General features: G+C 42.2%; 1 long non-coding RNA gene across 1 annotated transcript; it reads right to left on the bottom strand.

Annotated features, from left to right (window-relative positions):
* Positions 1 to 269: 269 nt before the first annotated feature.
* On the bottom strand, positions 270 to 14860 carry LOC122466073. Its single transcript, XR_006291298.1, has 4 exons — positions 14453 to 14860; positions 6297 to 6354; positions 4455 to 4597; positions 270 to 1147 (listed from the first exon to the last, which is right to left on the bottom strand). It is a non-coding gene; the product is annotated as an uncharacterized LOC122466073 (long non-coding RNA).
* Between the last annotated feature and the right edge of the window lie 416 nt (positions 14861 to 15276).

The raw sequence follows: 15276 nt of genomic DNA, 5'->3' as shown, positions 1-15276 counted from the left end.
ACCCAGGTCTTTCTCCTCCTTTGTCGTTTCCATCTCAGTAACACTGATAAAACTCCAAAGTCAATGGGATTGCACCAATGTAACTAAGAGTTTTGGGGCCTGAGTCTCTGGGCATTTGCACTGCTGTAAATCACCAATAGCCCCACTGAAATCAATGGAGTTACACCACTTTGTACTGATACTAGTACTATGTGGTTTCCATAAAATGTAATGTTACGTGACACAATAGAAAAAAAGTCAGTTTGGTTTCTTTTAAGCAATAATTTTAAGAATCTATCAATCAATGTATATGGCAATGGTTACAAATGCTTTTTTGTAGTCCCACAAATGAAAATGGATTTGCTTTTTATATTGATATTTTCCAGGCAGGTTTATAACACTGGGTATTTTGGGGAGGAGGGGAAAATTATACTTGTTTCATTACAAGTTAGCATAAGACTCAAACTCCATCCTTAATTTTTAGGGAGGATAGAGCTGGAAAGGCCCTCTGGGCATCTAGTCCAAAAGTGCTCCAAGTTTCATATTGTGTGAGCCACATCATAGTCATGGAAGTGCCTGGTGGATCATCTCTTCGCTCATCACAATTATTCAGTTCCTCTGTGGCAGCTGCTAACATGGAGGAGTAATGTTAGGAGAGAATTTAGTTGTTTAACCATCTTTAAAGCAAGAAGTGTTTTGTCATTTAAAAAAATCACTAGTTCTGCTTTTCAATGTGTTTCCCTCACCGATCTGCTATTTTCCAATTCCTCTCAATCTCCACTTGCCCTATATCTCTCACCCTTTCTCTACTCCTTGAAAATAGTTACCTGATACCTGGTCCTCTTCTTACCAGGAGAGGTCAACCCTTGTGCAGAGGACTAGTACAAAGACAATGCACCACTTAAGTCACACTGAAGCTCTGTTTTGACTAGTGCCTAGTTCTTATGCTTGCTCTCTCCAAATTTAATTTCCTCTGATGCTAGGTTCCCTTCTTCAACCAGTGGCTCCAGCTCCATTGGCAACTCCTGGCTTCTCTCCTGCAGGTTGCTCCCATCCCAGCGTTGACTCTGGTCCCTGCAGGCAGCTCCCATTTCGTCTTCTCCTATGTAGCAGTGGCCCCCAGTGGAAAGAGCTATCTTTTACAGCCCTGCAGACTGCAAGAAAAAGCCTGGAAGCAGAAAATTGACATAGGTGGAGGAGTCATCCCCATGTCATCTTCCATCCATTCACAGACCACAAGCCAGTGCTCTGTGGACCTGCAAGGACCCCACAGACCACAGTTTGGGATCCACTGATCTAGTCTAAGCTCTTAGAGTCAGATCGTACGCTACATTAATCACTTCAGTGGTTTAGCTAGTTGTTTTCTTAAAGACTTTTAGTGATGAACGGTAATTAAATGAAAGAATGGAATAAGTCATCTAGCAAGGTCCCTGAACGATCAAGGAGTTTGGTTATCTCCAGTTTACTGGTATTATTATCTAACGTGAGTGCACAAAAATGCACCTGTACTTTCACCTGAGTGCAAAGCCACATTTGTACAGACAAACAGAAGGAGTGCGTGTCTAAGTACTTGTTTACACATTCATAAGTACCAGTTTGTACATGTATTTAAATGGTGTGCATGGTTTTGTACATCTGATGGAATTGCATATTTTGTTATGGGTGGATATCGGGGCACTAATGTCTAAAAATTTAGAATTTTGTATCTGTCTCAATCTTTTCTGAGTTAGTTTTAGGACTTTACTTATTATAGAACCTTCAACCTATTTCCCCACCTCTTTCACATTATATCCCCTCAGATAGGTTAGGCCCTGATCCTGCACCCATTAAGGTCACTGGCAAAGTTCAGGGTCAACCCCTATATACTGTGCACAGGTACTGCAGCAACTTCGAACAGTGGGTGATTCCATATGAGCGGAAATGCCCTGACCAGGATGTATGTTCAGGACAGAGTTTCAGATTTGATTCAGGCTGGTAAGGAAGAAAGAGAGAGATTGTTATTTCTATTGTTGAGTACTTGGGAGGCATTCAGATCGTATGGTGACTGGTATGGGCCATGTAAATATTGAGAGACAGTCCGACCGAGAATTCCATGGATTCAGGGCAGACACAGCGTGTTATTTTAAAGCAGGTTTTGTGAATGTAACTTTGTCCATTTTACTGCTGAGCTATTTACCAGGTACAACTGGAAAAAACACTACCTCGGAGGCCATCTGAACTTTGCACATCCTCAAGTGAATTTCAACAAAGGGACACTTTTTGAAAGCTCTACCAGAATAGGAAAGTGCTACACTGGAGTCTCAATTCTCTGCTTTTGCTCTGAGCTGGCTGGCTGTGTTCGCCTGATTCCATAGTATTTTCACAGAAATGAAATGTGTCATATGGATACGGTATTTCTGTGGTTTAGATCTAACTTTTGAAATCCTTGGCTAGACCAGGACATCAGTAAGTACAGAGGCTGTTTCCCAGCAGTTCTCCTAAGTATAATATACTCTTCAATATCCTCATCCACCCATTTCAACTTAACTGGATTCATGGAGGGGGGCCCTTTTGTTTTTTTGTTTTAAATGAGTTTACTTACTCCCTAATAGCATTTATTTGAGTCTTTACTGTTCTTGTGCATAAAGGAAACAACTGCCTTGGATTTTTGCCATATAGTTTATGCATTATGCACAAGATTACAGGCTCTTTGTGAGGTTTAATCCTTCATTGATACCAGTAGCATTTTTTTAAATAACCTGAGTGAAAGAGAAATTCACTGTTATTGTAATGCTGCTGAAGTCTCTATTGCTATGTATGATAAGACCTTTTAAAGGAAAAACAATTTACATATGAAGAAATTCTACATAATTATAGGTTAAACTAGTTTGAAACCTTGAAATATTCCTGTTCAGAGAAAAAAAATAACCAAAGCTTGTAGGTTACTTTGGTTGTAGCTTGTAGGTTCCAAAAGTTCAAATTATCTTTCTGCTTTAAATATTGATTTAGATGAGTTAGTTGTGTCTAAGCCTCTCTCTCTGCACTACACATTTTCCCATGTTTCAGCATAGTCCTTAAGCATGGTAAAACACGTAGGGTAGGCAGGGCTTTAATGATTTTTAGTAATATCATTCGTAAGACATTTATTCTGATTGTTGATTTGCATCTGTAAAGTTCTTTTTGCTTTTAGGTTACTGTTTTTTAATTAAATTAGAGATATGATCACTGCTGAAAGTGGTAAAAATGAAAGTGTCACTATTTTATTTGAGCTGTATATTTTCTGGCAATTTTCCAAGCCTCCAGAGCATGTCTGAGCATGTCCATACCTGAAGAAGGAACCATTGTGGTATGAAAATTCATGTATATCCTAATTTAGTAAAAGGACTCTCAGTAGTTTAGAAATACAGGCAATACTTTCTCCCCTTAATAATCAGCTGTACTGGGATATAAAAGAGATGAGGTTTAAATTAAATTAGAAAGAATTTGAAATATGCATTGGAAGAGTGTAAAGAGATGGTAATACCAGAGTATTGATGATTTGCGTTTACAAAATAGGGTTGCCAACTTTCTAATTGCACAAAACCAAACACTCTTGCCCTTCCCCAAGGCCCCGTCCCTCCCCCACCCCTCCCCCTCCACTCACTCCATTTCCCTCCCTTCTGTCACTTGCTCTCCCCCACCCTTGCTCATTTTCACCAGGCTTGGGCAGGGGGTTGGGGTGCAGCAGGGGGTGAGGGTGCCGGCTCGGGGTACAGGCTCCAGGGTGGGCCAGGGATGAGGAGTTTGGGGTGCAGGAAGGGGCTCCGGGCTGGGAGGTGGAGCTCAGGGGTTTGGAGTGTGGGAGGTAGCTCTGGGCTGAGGCAAGGGGTTGAGGTGTGGAAGGGGGTATGGGCTCTGGGAGGGAATTTGGATGTGGGAGAGGGGGCTCTGGGCAGCACTTACCTTGTGGAGCTTCCCGGAAGAGGCAACATGTCCCTTGGCTCCTAGGCGGAGGCGCGGCCAGGTGGCTCTACATGCTGCCTCCACCCGCAGGCACAGCCCCCGCAGCTCCCACTGGCCACGGTTCCTGGCCAATGGGAGCTGTGGAGCTGGTGCCCGAGGTGAGAGCAGTGCGCAGAGCCCCCCTGGCCACACCTCCTCCTAGGAGCCGAGGGACATGTCGCTGCTTCCGGGGAGCCAGATAGGGAGCCTGCCAGCCCTGCCAATCAGACTTTTAACAGCCTGGTCAGCGATGCTGACTGGAGCCACCAGGGTCCCTTTTCGAACGGCGTTCCAGCTGAAAACTGGACACCTGGCAACGCTATTACATAAGGAAATTTACCTACTACTTTTCTGGACAAAGTCTTTTTAGAATCTACCTTTAACTCTACATAGATTCTAAAGTTCACTCAAACAGAACCACAAAGGCAAGTGATTCATTTCATTTGAATACACGGAGGAGGAAATACTAGATTTTCATAATGGAATAAAGCAGACAAATGAAAGAAAGCACTAACCTATGCCTGCTAAATGACCCCAGAAGGTGTTCACCAATATGTTCTTCTGTGAATATAGGCACATCTTTAACATACATTGTTAGTGGCCAGAAAATGCACAAGTCTCTTCATCTCACAATTCTGGATGGAAAAACTGCTTATAGCTGTGTCATTAAAATTAGCATAGTGCATTTTAAAAATCTGCATTCTGAATTGCTTGCCTGACAAGTACTGTCTAACTAAACGGCATTTAACTGGACAATTCTGTAGTGCAGCCACCTACTTGCAAATGTAGCCAAGCTGATATCTTTAACTAACGAATACATGTGAAGCACCAATATGTCTCCAATGATACATGAAAGAACACCCTGAAGTTCAAATCAACAAATTTGCAGCATTTTGTTCTAATTTGCACTAATGGTCTTTGACATATACAGATGAGGTGTGGAGAAACAGCCAAGCATACATATTACCTGTCAGTTTTTCAAACATAGCCTCAACAATTATGCATGCCAATTTAGTAAGTGCATTTTTCATGTGAACAATGTGTGGAGTGCAAACTGCATAGCTGCACATCGTACAGGAAGAATTGCATGCAAACGACAGCTTTCTGCATGTACAAAACAAAATCCACTTGTACTTCTATGACAGATGCACTCTGGACAGCACTTCTGTTTTTCTTTTGTCTGAATACATTTGACCTATTTTTCCTTCTGTTTGTTGGGAATCAATCAGTGAGGTTCCAATATTAACATATTACCATGTTGATGTTAAGAAACAATTACAGCACAATAATTACAATACCTTTGACTGCTATAGAGCAGGGACCACAAAGTGCTGTCCAGATGTCAATCAATTATGCCTTACAAAGTAGGTAAGTATTACGCCTATTTTACAGATGTGGAATCTGAGAAGAACAGAAAGATCGAGTAAATTGCTCGGGATCATGCAGGTAGTCTGTAGCAGAGATGAATAAAACACAGGGTCTCTTGGCTTCTCATTCTATGTCGTAACTACATTACAGTCTTTCATTACCTATTCCAGCCTACTACAAGGGGCAACAACAGTAAGGTGTAATCTGATGAAGTATGAAATATCTGATAAGATCATGTGAAGAAAGGGCTTGCTTCTGCTCAGATTGACTTCACTGTCAGCAAGGTCAGACCAAAATAAAAACAAGCCAAAGAAAAACCTGGCTGGAAAGCATATAGTACTCTCCTCTGATGTTAACGCAGTATCTTGTCGAACAGACTGATAAAGTTGACAAAAAAAGTTTGAAAAAATAGGTGATCTCACAATATTACATTGAGTGAGTCTAGTAAAGATTTGTCTTTGGAGTTAGAAAGAACCATATTACCTGAATCTGATTTATGCAGTCTGATGAACTGCTGCAGTTACCATTTTTTATATTTTACCAAACTATGTCATTGTATGTAATTCTAAGCAAATGAATAATATATGGAATATGGTTTTAAATTTTTAATCTTAGTGCACCTAGAGATGACAGGCACATTGTGTAGAAAATGGAATTAAAAAAAGACACAAAAAACTCTCAGTATCTGAAGCAAGAAACTACATGGAATTTTGTCACTAACATTCTGAAGTAAATTTACATGAAGGCTAACATTTAAACTGCTTTATTTTTCAGAAGTCCAGTTTTTCTTTACTCTGTCTTATCATTTACCCAGGTTTGCTCAAAGGATTACAAAACCAAGACTAGTGTTTTACATGACAAAACAGATTATCCAATCAATTAAATGACTTAACAAACTCAAGGAATCTTTTACTTGCTAGACACTCAATATCACTTTTCAATGGTGATAACCCACAAAACCCAGACTGAGAGTTCTGTACCTAGATTACCTGCTCTTCTCCCGCCACCACATAGCACTGCTGCTGAATATACTGGATATGAAGATACCTGCAAGTGAAATTGTATTTTTATATATTTGAGTGAAACAAGAGCGCCCTCTTATGGTATAAAACCCACAAAAAACCCACCAACAAACACACACACACACACACCAAAAATTTCCGCATAATACAGAATATTGCCCAAGATTATGAGGCTTGATCATAAATAGATTGTTTGGACAATCTTTTAACAGCAATATGAGTAAACATAAAGTTATTAAAGAGAATGAAATCCTGGCTCAATGAAGTAAATGGGAGTTTTCCAATCAATCAATCAATACAACAAAATAAATAATCATTCATAAGACACCCATGACTATGGCACTGTTTTCCTCCACCTCTTTCTCGCCCTCTGTGTGTTTCTCCATCCTCGTGTGTCCTTTTTTCCCTCCCTCCATCCCAGTATAGTCAGTTTGGAAATGCCATTTCTTTGAGCAGCTCCTCCTAGTTTTACAATATTTGGTCTATAAAGATGAGAGGAGCTTCAGGGAGTTGGTGAGCGTCTACACTTAGGCCATGTCTACACTAGAGACCTTATAGTGGCATAGCTGCACTGATGCAGCTGCGCCCTGTAAGATGTCCTGTGTACCCGCTCTATGCGGACGGGAGAAAGCTCTCCTGTCAACATAACTAAACCATCCCCAATGAGCAGTGATAGCTACATAGTCCTGTCCACGCTGGTACTTCTGTCGGTGTAACTTTCGTCACTCAGAGAGGTGTTTTTTCACACCCCTGAGTGACATACGTTATACCAATAAAAGTGCTAGTGTAGACATAACCTCAGTCATGTCCTTGCAATTCCATTGACTTCAGTAAGTTTGCAAAGGTGTGACTAAGATCACAATATTTATGTAATCCAATCTCCAACTCCTTTTATTTTAGTAGGTACCATACAGACGGATGGAGCTGTCGAAAGATTGGTCTGATCTGTTGATGTCTGTAGGCCATAGTTTGTCCACTCCAATCTAGCTACACCAGTTTGAACCAATTTAACTCAAATTTCTGAAATAAATTTGTAGTCAATATTCATTTAAGAACAAATCCCAGCTCCTCTGAAGCCAATGGGAGTTTGCCAAATTTCAGCACCTTTACTGGTCTATTCCTAGGTCCCTCTTAAGCAGAGAGACTGCCACTCATGAAACATTATGGAGTGATTTTGTGATGAGTCCAATCCTGCTCCCAGTAAAGTCAATGGAAAAATCATCCACTGTCTTCAAAGGGAGCAGGCTCAGGCCTTACGAGCAGACCACCCAATCACTTTTTAACCAGAGAGGAAATTCAAGCCCAAGTCTACAGAGCTGACAGACTAGACCACTGCCCACAAGAGCACTGAGCCCCCATGTGAGAGTTTGTTTTAATAAAGGTTTTCCTCTCTTTCAGAAGCCAAACATTTTACATTTGCTGTTGAACCAACAATCAGCCTTTGGTAGGCTGCATGCTAATCGACCTAATTAGGCTCCATGCTGTTATTACATGCAAATGATTTTAAGAGGTGAGAAAACACACTGCAATTTGTTATTTTAAAAAAAAAATCCAAACTGCATCTGTTATAGAAAAATCATCTTCAGTTCTGTAACAATTCGTGAATTTTCACTTGAGTCCCTCAGCGTACAGGGTTAATAGTGGGGACAGGCATTCTTTTAAGTTGATCATTCAAAAATTCAGCATATGGCAAGCCAGCGCTCATCATATTAAGCAGCCTCTTCAGCTGTGCCAGAGCAGCACTTGGCACAGTGTCATCATTCCAAGCTGCCCCAGCACATCCCTTTGCAGGCAGGTGTTGTGTTGCAAATGAGCCCTTATTTCATTTCCCCCCTCACCAAAGGTCTCAACAACTCCAAAGAGACCAGTCGATGCTGAAGAGCACCACTCAGAGGGGGTCTGATTTATTAACAGAAAAGCCAAAGCAGAACACAAACAACACCCCAACATCTCAGCTGGGTAGCTACCTCATTCTTAGACCATCTATCCCCAACCTGAGCCCAGCACTTGCCTCTACCTAGCCTCTTCCCCAAGGATTCTCTCAGTTCCAGTCTCTGCCCCCGGTGTTAGGCCCCTTGCTCCTACTGAAGTAATATCCCTCCCTGGAGTCAGGGGTTCAGTGGCCATGTGCATTCAAAGTCACCAGCAGTGAAAAACAAAGACGGAAAGTTCTGACTACTTTGTGACGTCTGTTTTTAATTCTGAATTGGTATTTTCACTATGTTGACCAATAGAATCACTTTCTGACACCTTCTACTAGTTTCAGTAAATATAATGCAGACTATCTTTACACAGAACATCCCAGGTAACAGCAGTAGCTGCACTGACCAAAAGATGTGTGAGGTATTAAGTAATACATCACATGATTTCCTTTGCTGCACATACAGTACACAATCTTTAGAACTCAGAGAACAAAAGAGATTGTTTATAAGCTTTCAAGACAGGAAGGAACATCTGTTAATGGTGTTTATTACAAAGAAAACAGTATTACCATTCAGATTTATTAGTCTCTAAGGTGCCACAAGTACTCCTTTTCTTTTTGCGAATACAGACTAACACGGCTGCTACTTGGAAACCTGTTATTACCATTCAGATGCAATCAAAATCATTCCAGAGCTCCTACAATTCAGAATCCACTTTAAATATATTTCACTTTCTTTGAAGACTGAAATTTTCTAGGGTTTCCTTATCATTTAAAAGTGGTTTCCCCCTTCCCCCCAAGACATTTCACAATAAATATTGGAATTTTTTTCAGCAAGTACAACTCTATTTCCAAATGTGTATCATCTACTCACCCTGGGCAGTATGTCCTAGGGCAACTTTGGATCATGATTCAATGTTATGTTACTCCTATTTTCTAAGGATCTTTGTCATATAATTCCTAGTTGTAACTCTCAGTTTCCGTGTTGCATTCCTGGAAGCCTTGTATATTAAATTGCAAACAGCGGGCCAAATGCTGAGCAATTCACTATTTTTGTTCAAGCTCTCATTGTCATCACTGGTAGTTTGCCTTAAATTATGAATAAGGATTTCAGCAGAGCCAGAGCTAAAGCTAGAAAGAAATCTGGCCATGCTGTGGAGGTTGTAATAGATAGAAGTACACACAAGAAAAATGTAGAAGGAAAAAGCAAGTTCAGGCTCAAGGATGGCGGCAAGATTTCTGTCCTTCACCCCCATGAAAGATACATATGCAAATTATAATGTCACTTGGGTTCCATTTATAAAGTTTAAAGAAGAAGATTCCACAGCAGCCAAGCCAACATCTCCCCTGTCTGTTTTCCACAGTAAAAGCATAAGGAGAGATGTGCTATGAGTACTGTACTGATATTTTGTATACTTGTAACTTACACAAGTTCAGCCTGCTCTCACTTCATGCATTTTCCTTAGAGTGGTCTATAAAACAGTCATTTTGAACTACACGTCTAGTGTGTTTGGTATTTGTTCTTGAGGTTGTATTGGTTTGGTCCAGTTAAAAATGTAATAAAAAAAAAGGTTCAAAAGAGATTAAAAACAGAATGGGGCAAAGAGTTTTCAGCAAACTGTAAATTTGCTAAAAAATGCATTTTGGCAGGCAATGAAACTATTCACAGACATGGGCTAAAAAGAGAGCGAGAGAAAATTTCAGAAATGTCAAAATGGTTCATTTTGAAAATGTTGAAACCAACTATTTTGACCAGGGCTGGATCAACCTTTTATGAGCTCAGTGCCGAACGTATTTGTGGGCCCCCATGAAAGCAATGGAGCATGGCAGAGGGAGGTCAGTCCCCAGAGCAAGGGGCCAGCCATGGGCAATGGGGCATGGCATGGAAGGGGCGGCCCCGCTCCGCCCACCTAGTACAAGGGCACTATTTACAAATCGGCCGTTGACAGATGCCTAGCAGCCCACTCGGCCCTGTCCCTCAGGGACAGAGGTCCCCATGCCACGCCACACAACACCTCCCCCCTTGCCCAACATGAACACCCCTCCCCAACGCCCTATGGCCTGAGCCCTCCAGACCCGCTATGCCCAGTGGCCCAGCCAGCCCCTCTCCACAAATGCACAACACCCTGCACTACACCACCCCTGCCCACAGCCCCACCACAACTGCCCAGCACCCCCCACAGAATCCCCACTCTCTAGTGCCCCAAAACACACCTTTTCCCCACCCCCTCACAGTACAGCACCCCCCCAGACACACACTCCCTCATGCCCTGCCTCCCGGCCACACTTACTAACCCTGCTGGGAGGTGACTGTCTGCCGGGTTGAGCCGGCAGCAAAGCCAGGGCTGGTCCCGGGGCAGGGAATCACTCTGGCCCCTCGGGAATGGCACGATCAGCCAGGTCAGGGCCTGCCCAGCCAGGCTCCCTCAGGACCCACTTGCCTGGGGGGGCCCCGCTAAGCCCCCCCCACTGTCTGTCCCCCCAACTGGCCAAGACTGTCCAGGCTTCTGCACCAATCCCAGGCGGCTCAGCTCCTGGGTGACAGGTGGGGCCCCACATTTGGTGGGAAGCAGAGACTGTCCGGAGGGGGGGTGCACTGGGTCTGGCCAGGGGGCAGAGAGGAGCTGGTGGGTGGGGCCAGAGGGTGGAGAGGAGTCCTTGGCCTGGTGGTGGGCAGGCCGAGAGGAGCAAGTGGTGGGCTGGGGGAAGCCAGCGGGCGGGTGGGGTCTCGGAGTGCAGCGCAATCGGAGCAGGCCAGGGCCCCTTCTGCGCATGGGCCCGGCTCCGTGGCCCAACTGCCGCCATTGTAAACCCGGCACTGATTTCGACATTTTGTTTTGATCAACATTTCAAATTGAGATCACATTTCGAAATGACATTTCAAATTGACATTTGAAAAGTTTCATTCAACCCACATGAATTTCTGTTGTTGTTTCATCGTGGCAAGAATGGCTACCGAAACCAGAAGTCAGTTATTCACTTAGCTCTAATTAGAAATTGAGAGCTCAATTAAGAATAATGAAAATGGAATAAAGGACATAGAACAAAAGAGACTTCCGCAAAGAAGAAAGATAGTAGTGGGAATGTGTTGTGTAACTGGGAAACAGACCAGAGTCAAGGAGTTGCAGAGTTGGGCACTGTCCTTATCAAAGTACTACGAGTAAGACTGACGATAGCAGAGATCTTAGATGGTGAAGAGAGCCAAAGAGGACTAGAAAATAAGCATATCAATGCTATCTACTTTTAAAGTCAGCTTGGGAAATAGCAGTCATAAAAGTGAGGTGGATGGAGTAGCTTTTCTATCAAACATTTTAAATTCATTCCACTGAAACCCCATGCAGGACTGTAAAAACAGAGATTGTGCAGGTGGCTTACATGCAAAGTTATTATCTTAATGAGAAAATGTGAAAGGCTGGAGAATAAACATAAAGGAATAATTATTTCATAGAGTTGTAAATTTAACAGAACACAGGCCTAGTAAGGACATAAACAACTGAAGATCAAAGGATTCATGGATCCCATTCATTGGAATAGTAAATGGAAATTTATTAGTAGAGTTCTCTTTTTTTTAAAGCCATCTCACAATAAGTGCATAGTTTAATGTCAGCTTAAATTATATCTGCAGTTTTCAGACAGATTCACTCACTTTTTCAGGTTTATACCTGACACATTGACAGTTTCTAATCAATGGGATACAATTCCCTTTGAGAGTTATTAAAATATACCTTGCATTTAAATGCAATAAAAAGCATGACTGAACATGCCTCTGTTCTTCATAACACATAAATACCACATCTGGTCCATAAAAAAACCCATGCTTTATACAGCGGTTGTATGGATGCCAGATCCATATTATTACATAGAACTGGTTTATCCATTTAGTCTAATTTTCCAGATGTTTTATAACTTGTAGACAAGAGTGTTGTCAAAACTGTTGCTGAAGTCCATTCATTTCAAGGGGAAATGGGGAGAGATGGTGGGTTTAGCTACATGGAACATTTCTGCGATATTGTTAATGGTATGTCACGTGATACTGATGAATGACGTGTGATGGGGAGTCTCATTCACCCATTACATTGAAAGGGATACATTTAAATAATGCTAACAGCTAAAATTTCTACGGCTGCCTTTTAAAGATGTACTTAGTTAATATTTCACATGTAAATGCAGGCACAAATAATGAGGCAATGTTTACTATGAGCAGATCAAGCAACTAATGTAATTGAAACTGGAAATATTAGTGCAAGCAGTATTGCCAACCTCAAATGTTCAAAAATATAGGAGTCAGGCCTCAGAAAGTCATGAGCCTGGCTAAAAAGTCACAGAGTTTTTTAAGATAGTAAACATTAGCTTCTCCTTATTTGCTTTGGAACCTGTAGGGTTTGCTTTCAAGCTTTACTCCACAAGCATGAGGCCTGGAACTTTTGTTTTAAAAAAAAAAAAAAAGTAGAGATTTTCATGGAATCATATGACTTCTGATGTTGGGGCTTTAGGACGGACACCAAATATTGTGAGATTTGTGATCAAATAGTGAGATCTGGCAACACTGTAACAAGTGAACGCACAGTACAATGAAATACTGGATGAAATACTATGGGCTGTATTATGCAGGGGGTCAGACTAGATGACCACAATGGTCCCTTCTGGCATTAAAATCTATTGAGGAAGCAAATGCACATGCAAAGCAGGGATTTAAGAAAAATACCATAGAGTCCATGAATCTTTGTTCAATAACTTCAGAATATTCACTGGAATTGCATCACATCAGACCACACCGTCTGTCCCTGTCTGCACAATCCTCTCCCAAAGGACTAGAACTCCATTTGAGACACTTAGCAGCATGATATACCTATACTATGTGTTAGTGCAGGCACGCATGCCCCAAGTTCACCAACACTGATAAAAGGACAAAACTTTTCCCAAAGCCCTGGTGATTTCATACAATATAAAATGTAAATAACTTCAATGGATACACAAAAGTGGGTAGGAACGAACTACAAGCCATTCATTGTCTGGGACTCTAATCTTTTTATTTTTTGCCTTTGTGAGTTTAGCTGCTATGTCGTTATACCAAGGAAAGTTCCATTTGATTTCCTTCGTTGTATAACTTACGAAGCATGGGATACTTTCATGGATAGAAAATCTGTCCCTATCCCATAAGCTGCAACAGTTACATTCTCTTTATTAACTAGAATCTTATCAAAGTATGTGACTAGTGAGTTTGTGTCTTACTACTCAAAATTTAAATAATCTATGAAATAAGTGTCTCATTTTCATTGATCTCTTGCATAGTAACAAAGTGTAGTAATACTTGTTTATTTCCCAAGAATGTATGTGAGAACACAGCCAGGACACAATACACACAAAGCCACAATACAACCAGTAACCCACTGCTTGCAAATCAGTGAACAGCAGATCTAGATAAGACTTTAAGAGCTAATCACACAGCAATATAATTTCACTGATTTCAATAAAGTTAGCCCAGGGACTTAATGAAAGACACTAGTGAGTACTGTACCGCCTACTGGCTGAGATTAGACTTTCACTAATAAAGCCTCCTCCATCCTTCATTTGAGTCAAAACAAAAAGAAGTCACAAAAACTCTACACTATGTGTAGGGCTGTCTATAAATTAGGTAACACATTTCTGGTGATTTTCCAAGACCTATGGCTTGTAACGCTTTGTAACACTGAAACAAACAAGCACCATTAAGGACCCACCCACCCTCTTAAGTGTTACATAATTTATGGACAACCCCTATACTAAATGGGTGTAGTCTGCCATTCCAACAGGTTTCCAGGTTGGTCTAACGACCCATATCTCATTCATAATCAAGGAGCTAGATGCACCTTTATTCCCCCTCTCTGGTTACTTGAGGGCACCTACTCTAGGCTTCTGGCTCCTCATCCATGACTTCTCTTGGGCAAGGAGTCCCACATCTCTCTCACTCCTGACCAGGGTTTTTCCAAGCTGCACAGTTCCCTGCCTATTCTGCAATATCTCCTGCAAGCCAGACTGCCTAAATAGGCCACTGTCTGTGCTTTGCTTTTTTTAAGAAGCTCATGAACAGCTGTAATTGCAGCAGTTATAAGTTAGCACTCAGCCTTTTTTAAGCAAGCACGTTTATTCTTAAGGTGAAAGGATTACAGAGAAAACATATTAAAAAAAATAAAAGAACCTACACACATGTTAATGAGCTTACCAGAGATCACAGCAATGGCTCTGATAGAAGTCAGTCCTTCAAACTCCACAAAGGGGTTTTGCTGTGGTTACAAGTTGGTTACAGCCTTAGAACTTCACAACCATGAATAGTTCAGTCTTTACTGTGTACAGCGTGGGACTTTGAACTTCAGATTCCAGGAACAATCAGCAGACAAAGGCCCACTCCTCAGAATGTAGCTTCAGAAGGCTGGGTTTTACATATCGGGGGTGGGGAATTTCCATTCCCCTCCACAAAATATTTCCCAGGAGATCCAATTCACACACATTGTCCCAAAAGACCATTCTTTTCTCCACATCGTTCAATATAGTCCCGTGATCTTCAGGCCCACAATAAGCTTAAGGGGGAAAGGCTGGCACAGGGGCAGGGCTTTGGGTGGAAGGGGCGGCACAGAAGGGCAGGCCCATAGTTCAGGCAGCAGGGGCCCTCCCACTTTTAGGTAGCTTCCACTGCTTCTGTTTACATGGCTCTCCCACACAGCAGGTGTTCTTCACATCTGCCTTAATGGTGGCAGGCAAGTTACTATATGCTCTGTGGATGTGCAAGGGCTGGGTAAGAGGGGAGTTGGCCCTCTCTGGTGTTTGCCTGAGTGGTCAGTAGGGAGATGATGTGGTCAGTTCTCCCCTAACCGATTGACTCCCATGGTTGGGGGGAGGGGGAAGAGATGAGGATGCAGGTCTCTCCAGGTCAGTGGAGGGTTGAACTGGGGTGAGTCTATCCTGGCGGATATGTAGGGAAAAAAGCGGTAGGCTCCCCCACAGTGCCAGTACCAGCTGTTCAGACCTATGGCTAGGCAGGCTGTCACC

Source organism: Chelonia mydas, chromosome 5 (assembly GCF_015237465.2).
Source record: "Chelonia mydas isolate rCheMyd1 chromosome 5, rCheMyd1.pri.v2, whole genome shotgun sequence".
Lineage (NCBI taxonomy): Eukaryota > Metazoa > Chordata > Testudines > Cheloniidae > Chelonia > Chelonia mydas.
Note: the sequence above shows the minus strand (reverse complement) of the source record. Positions and strands in the feature narration are given on the sequence as shown.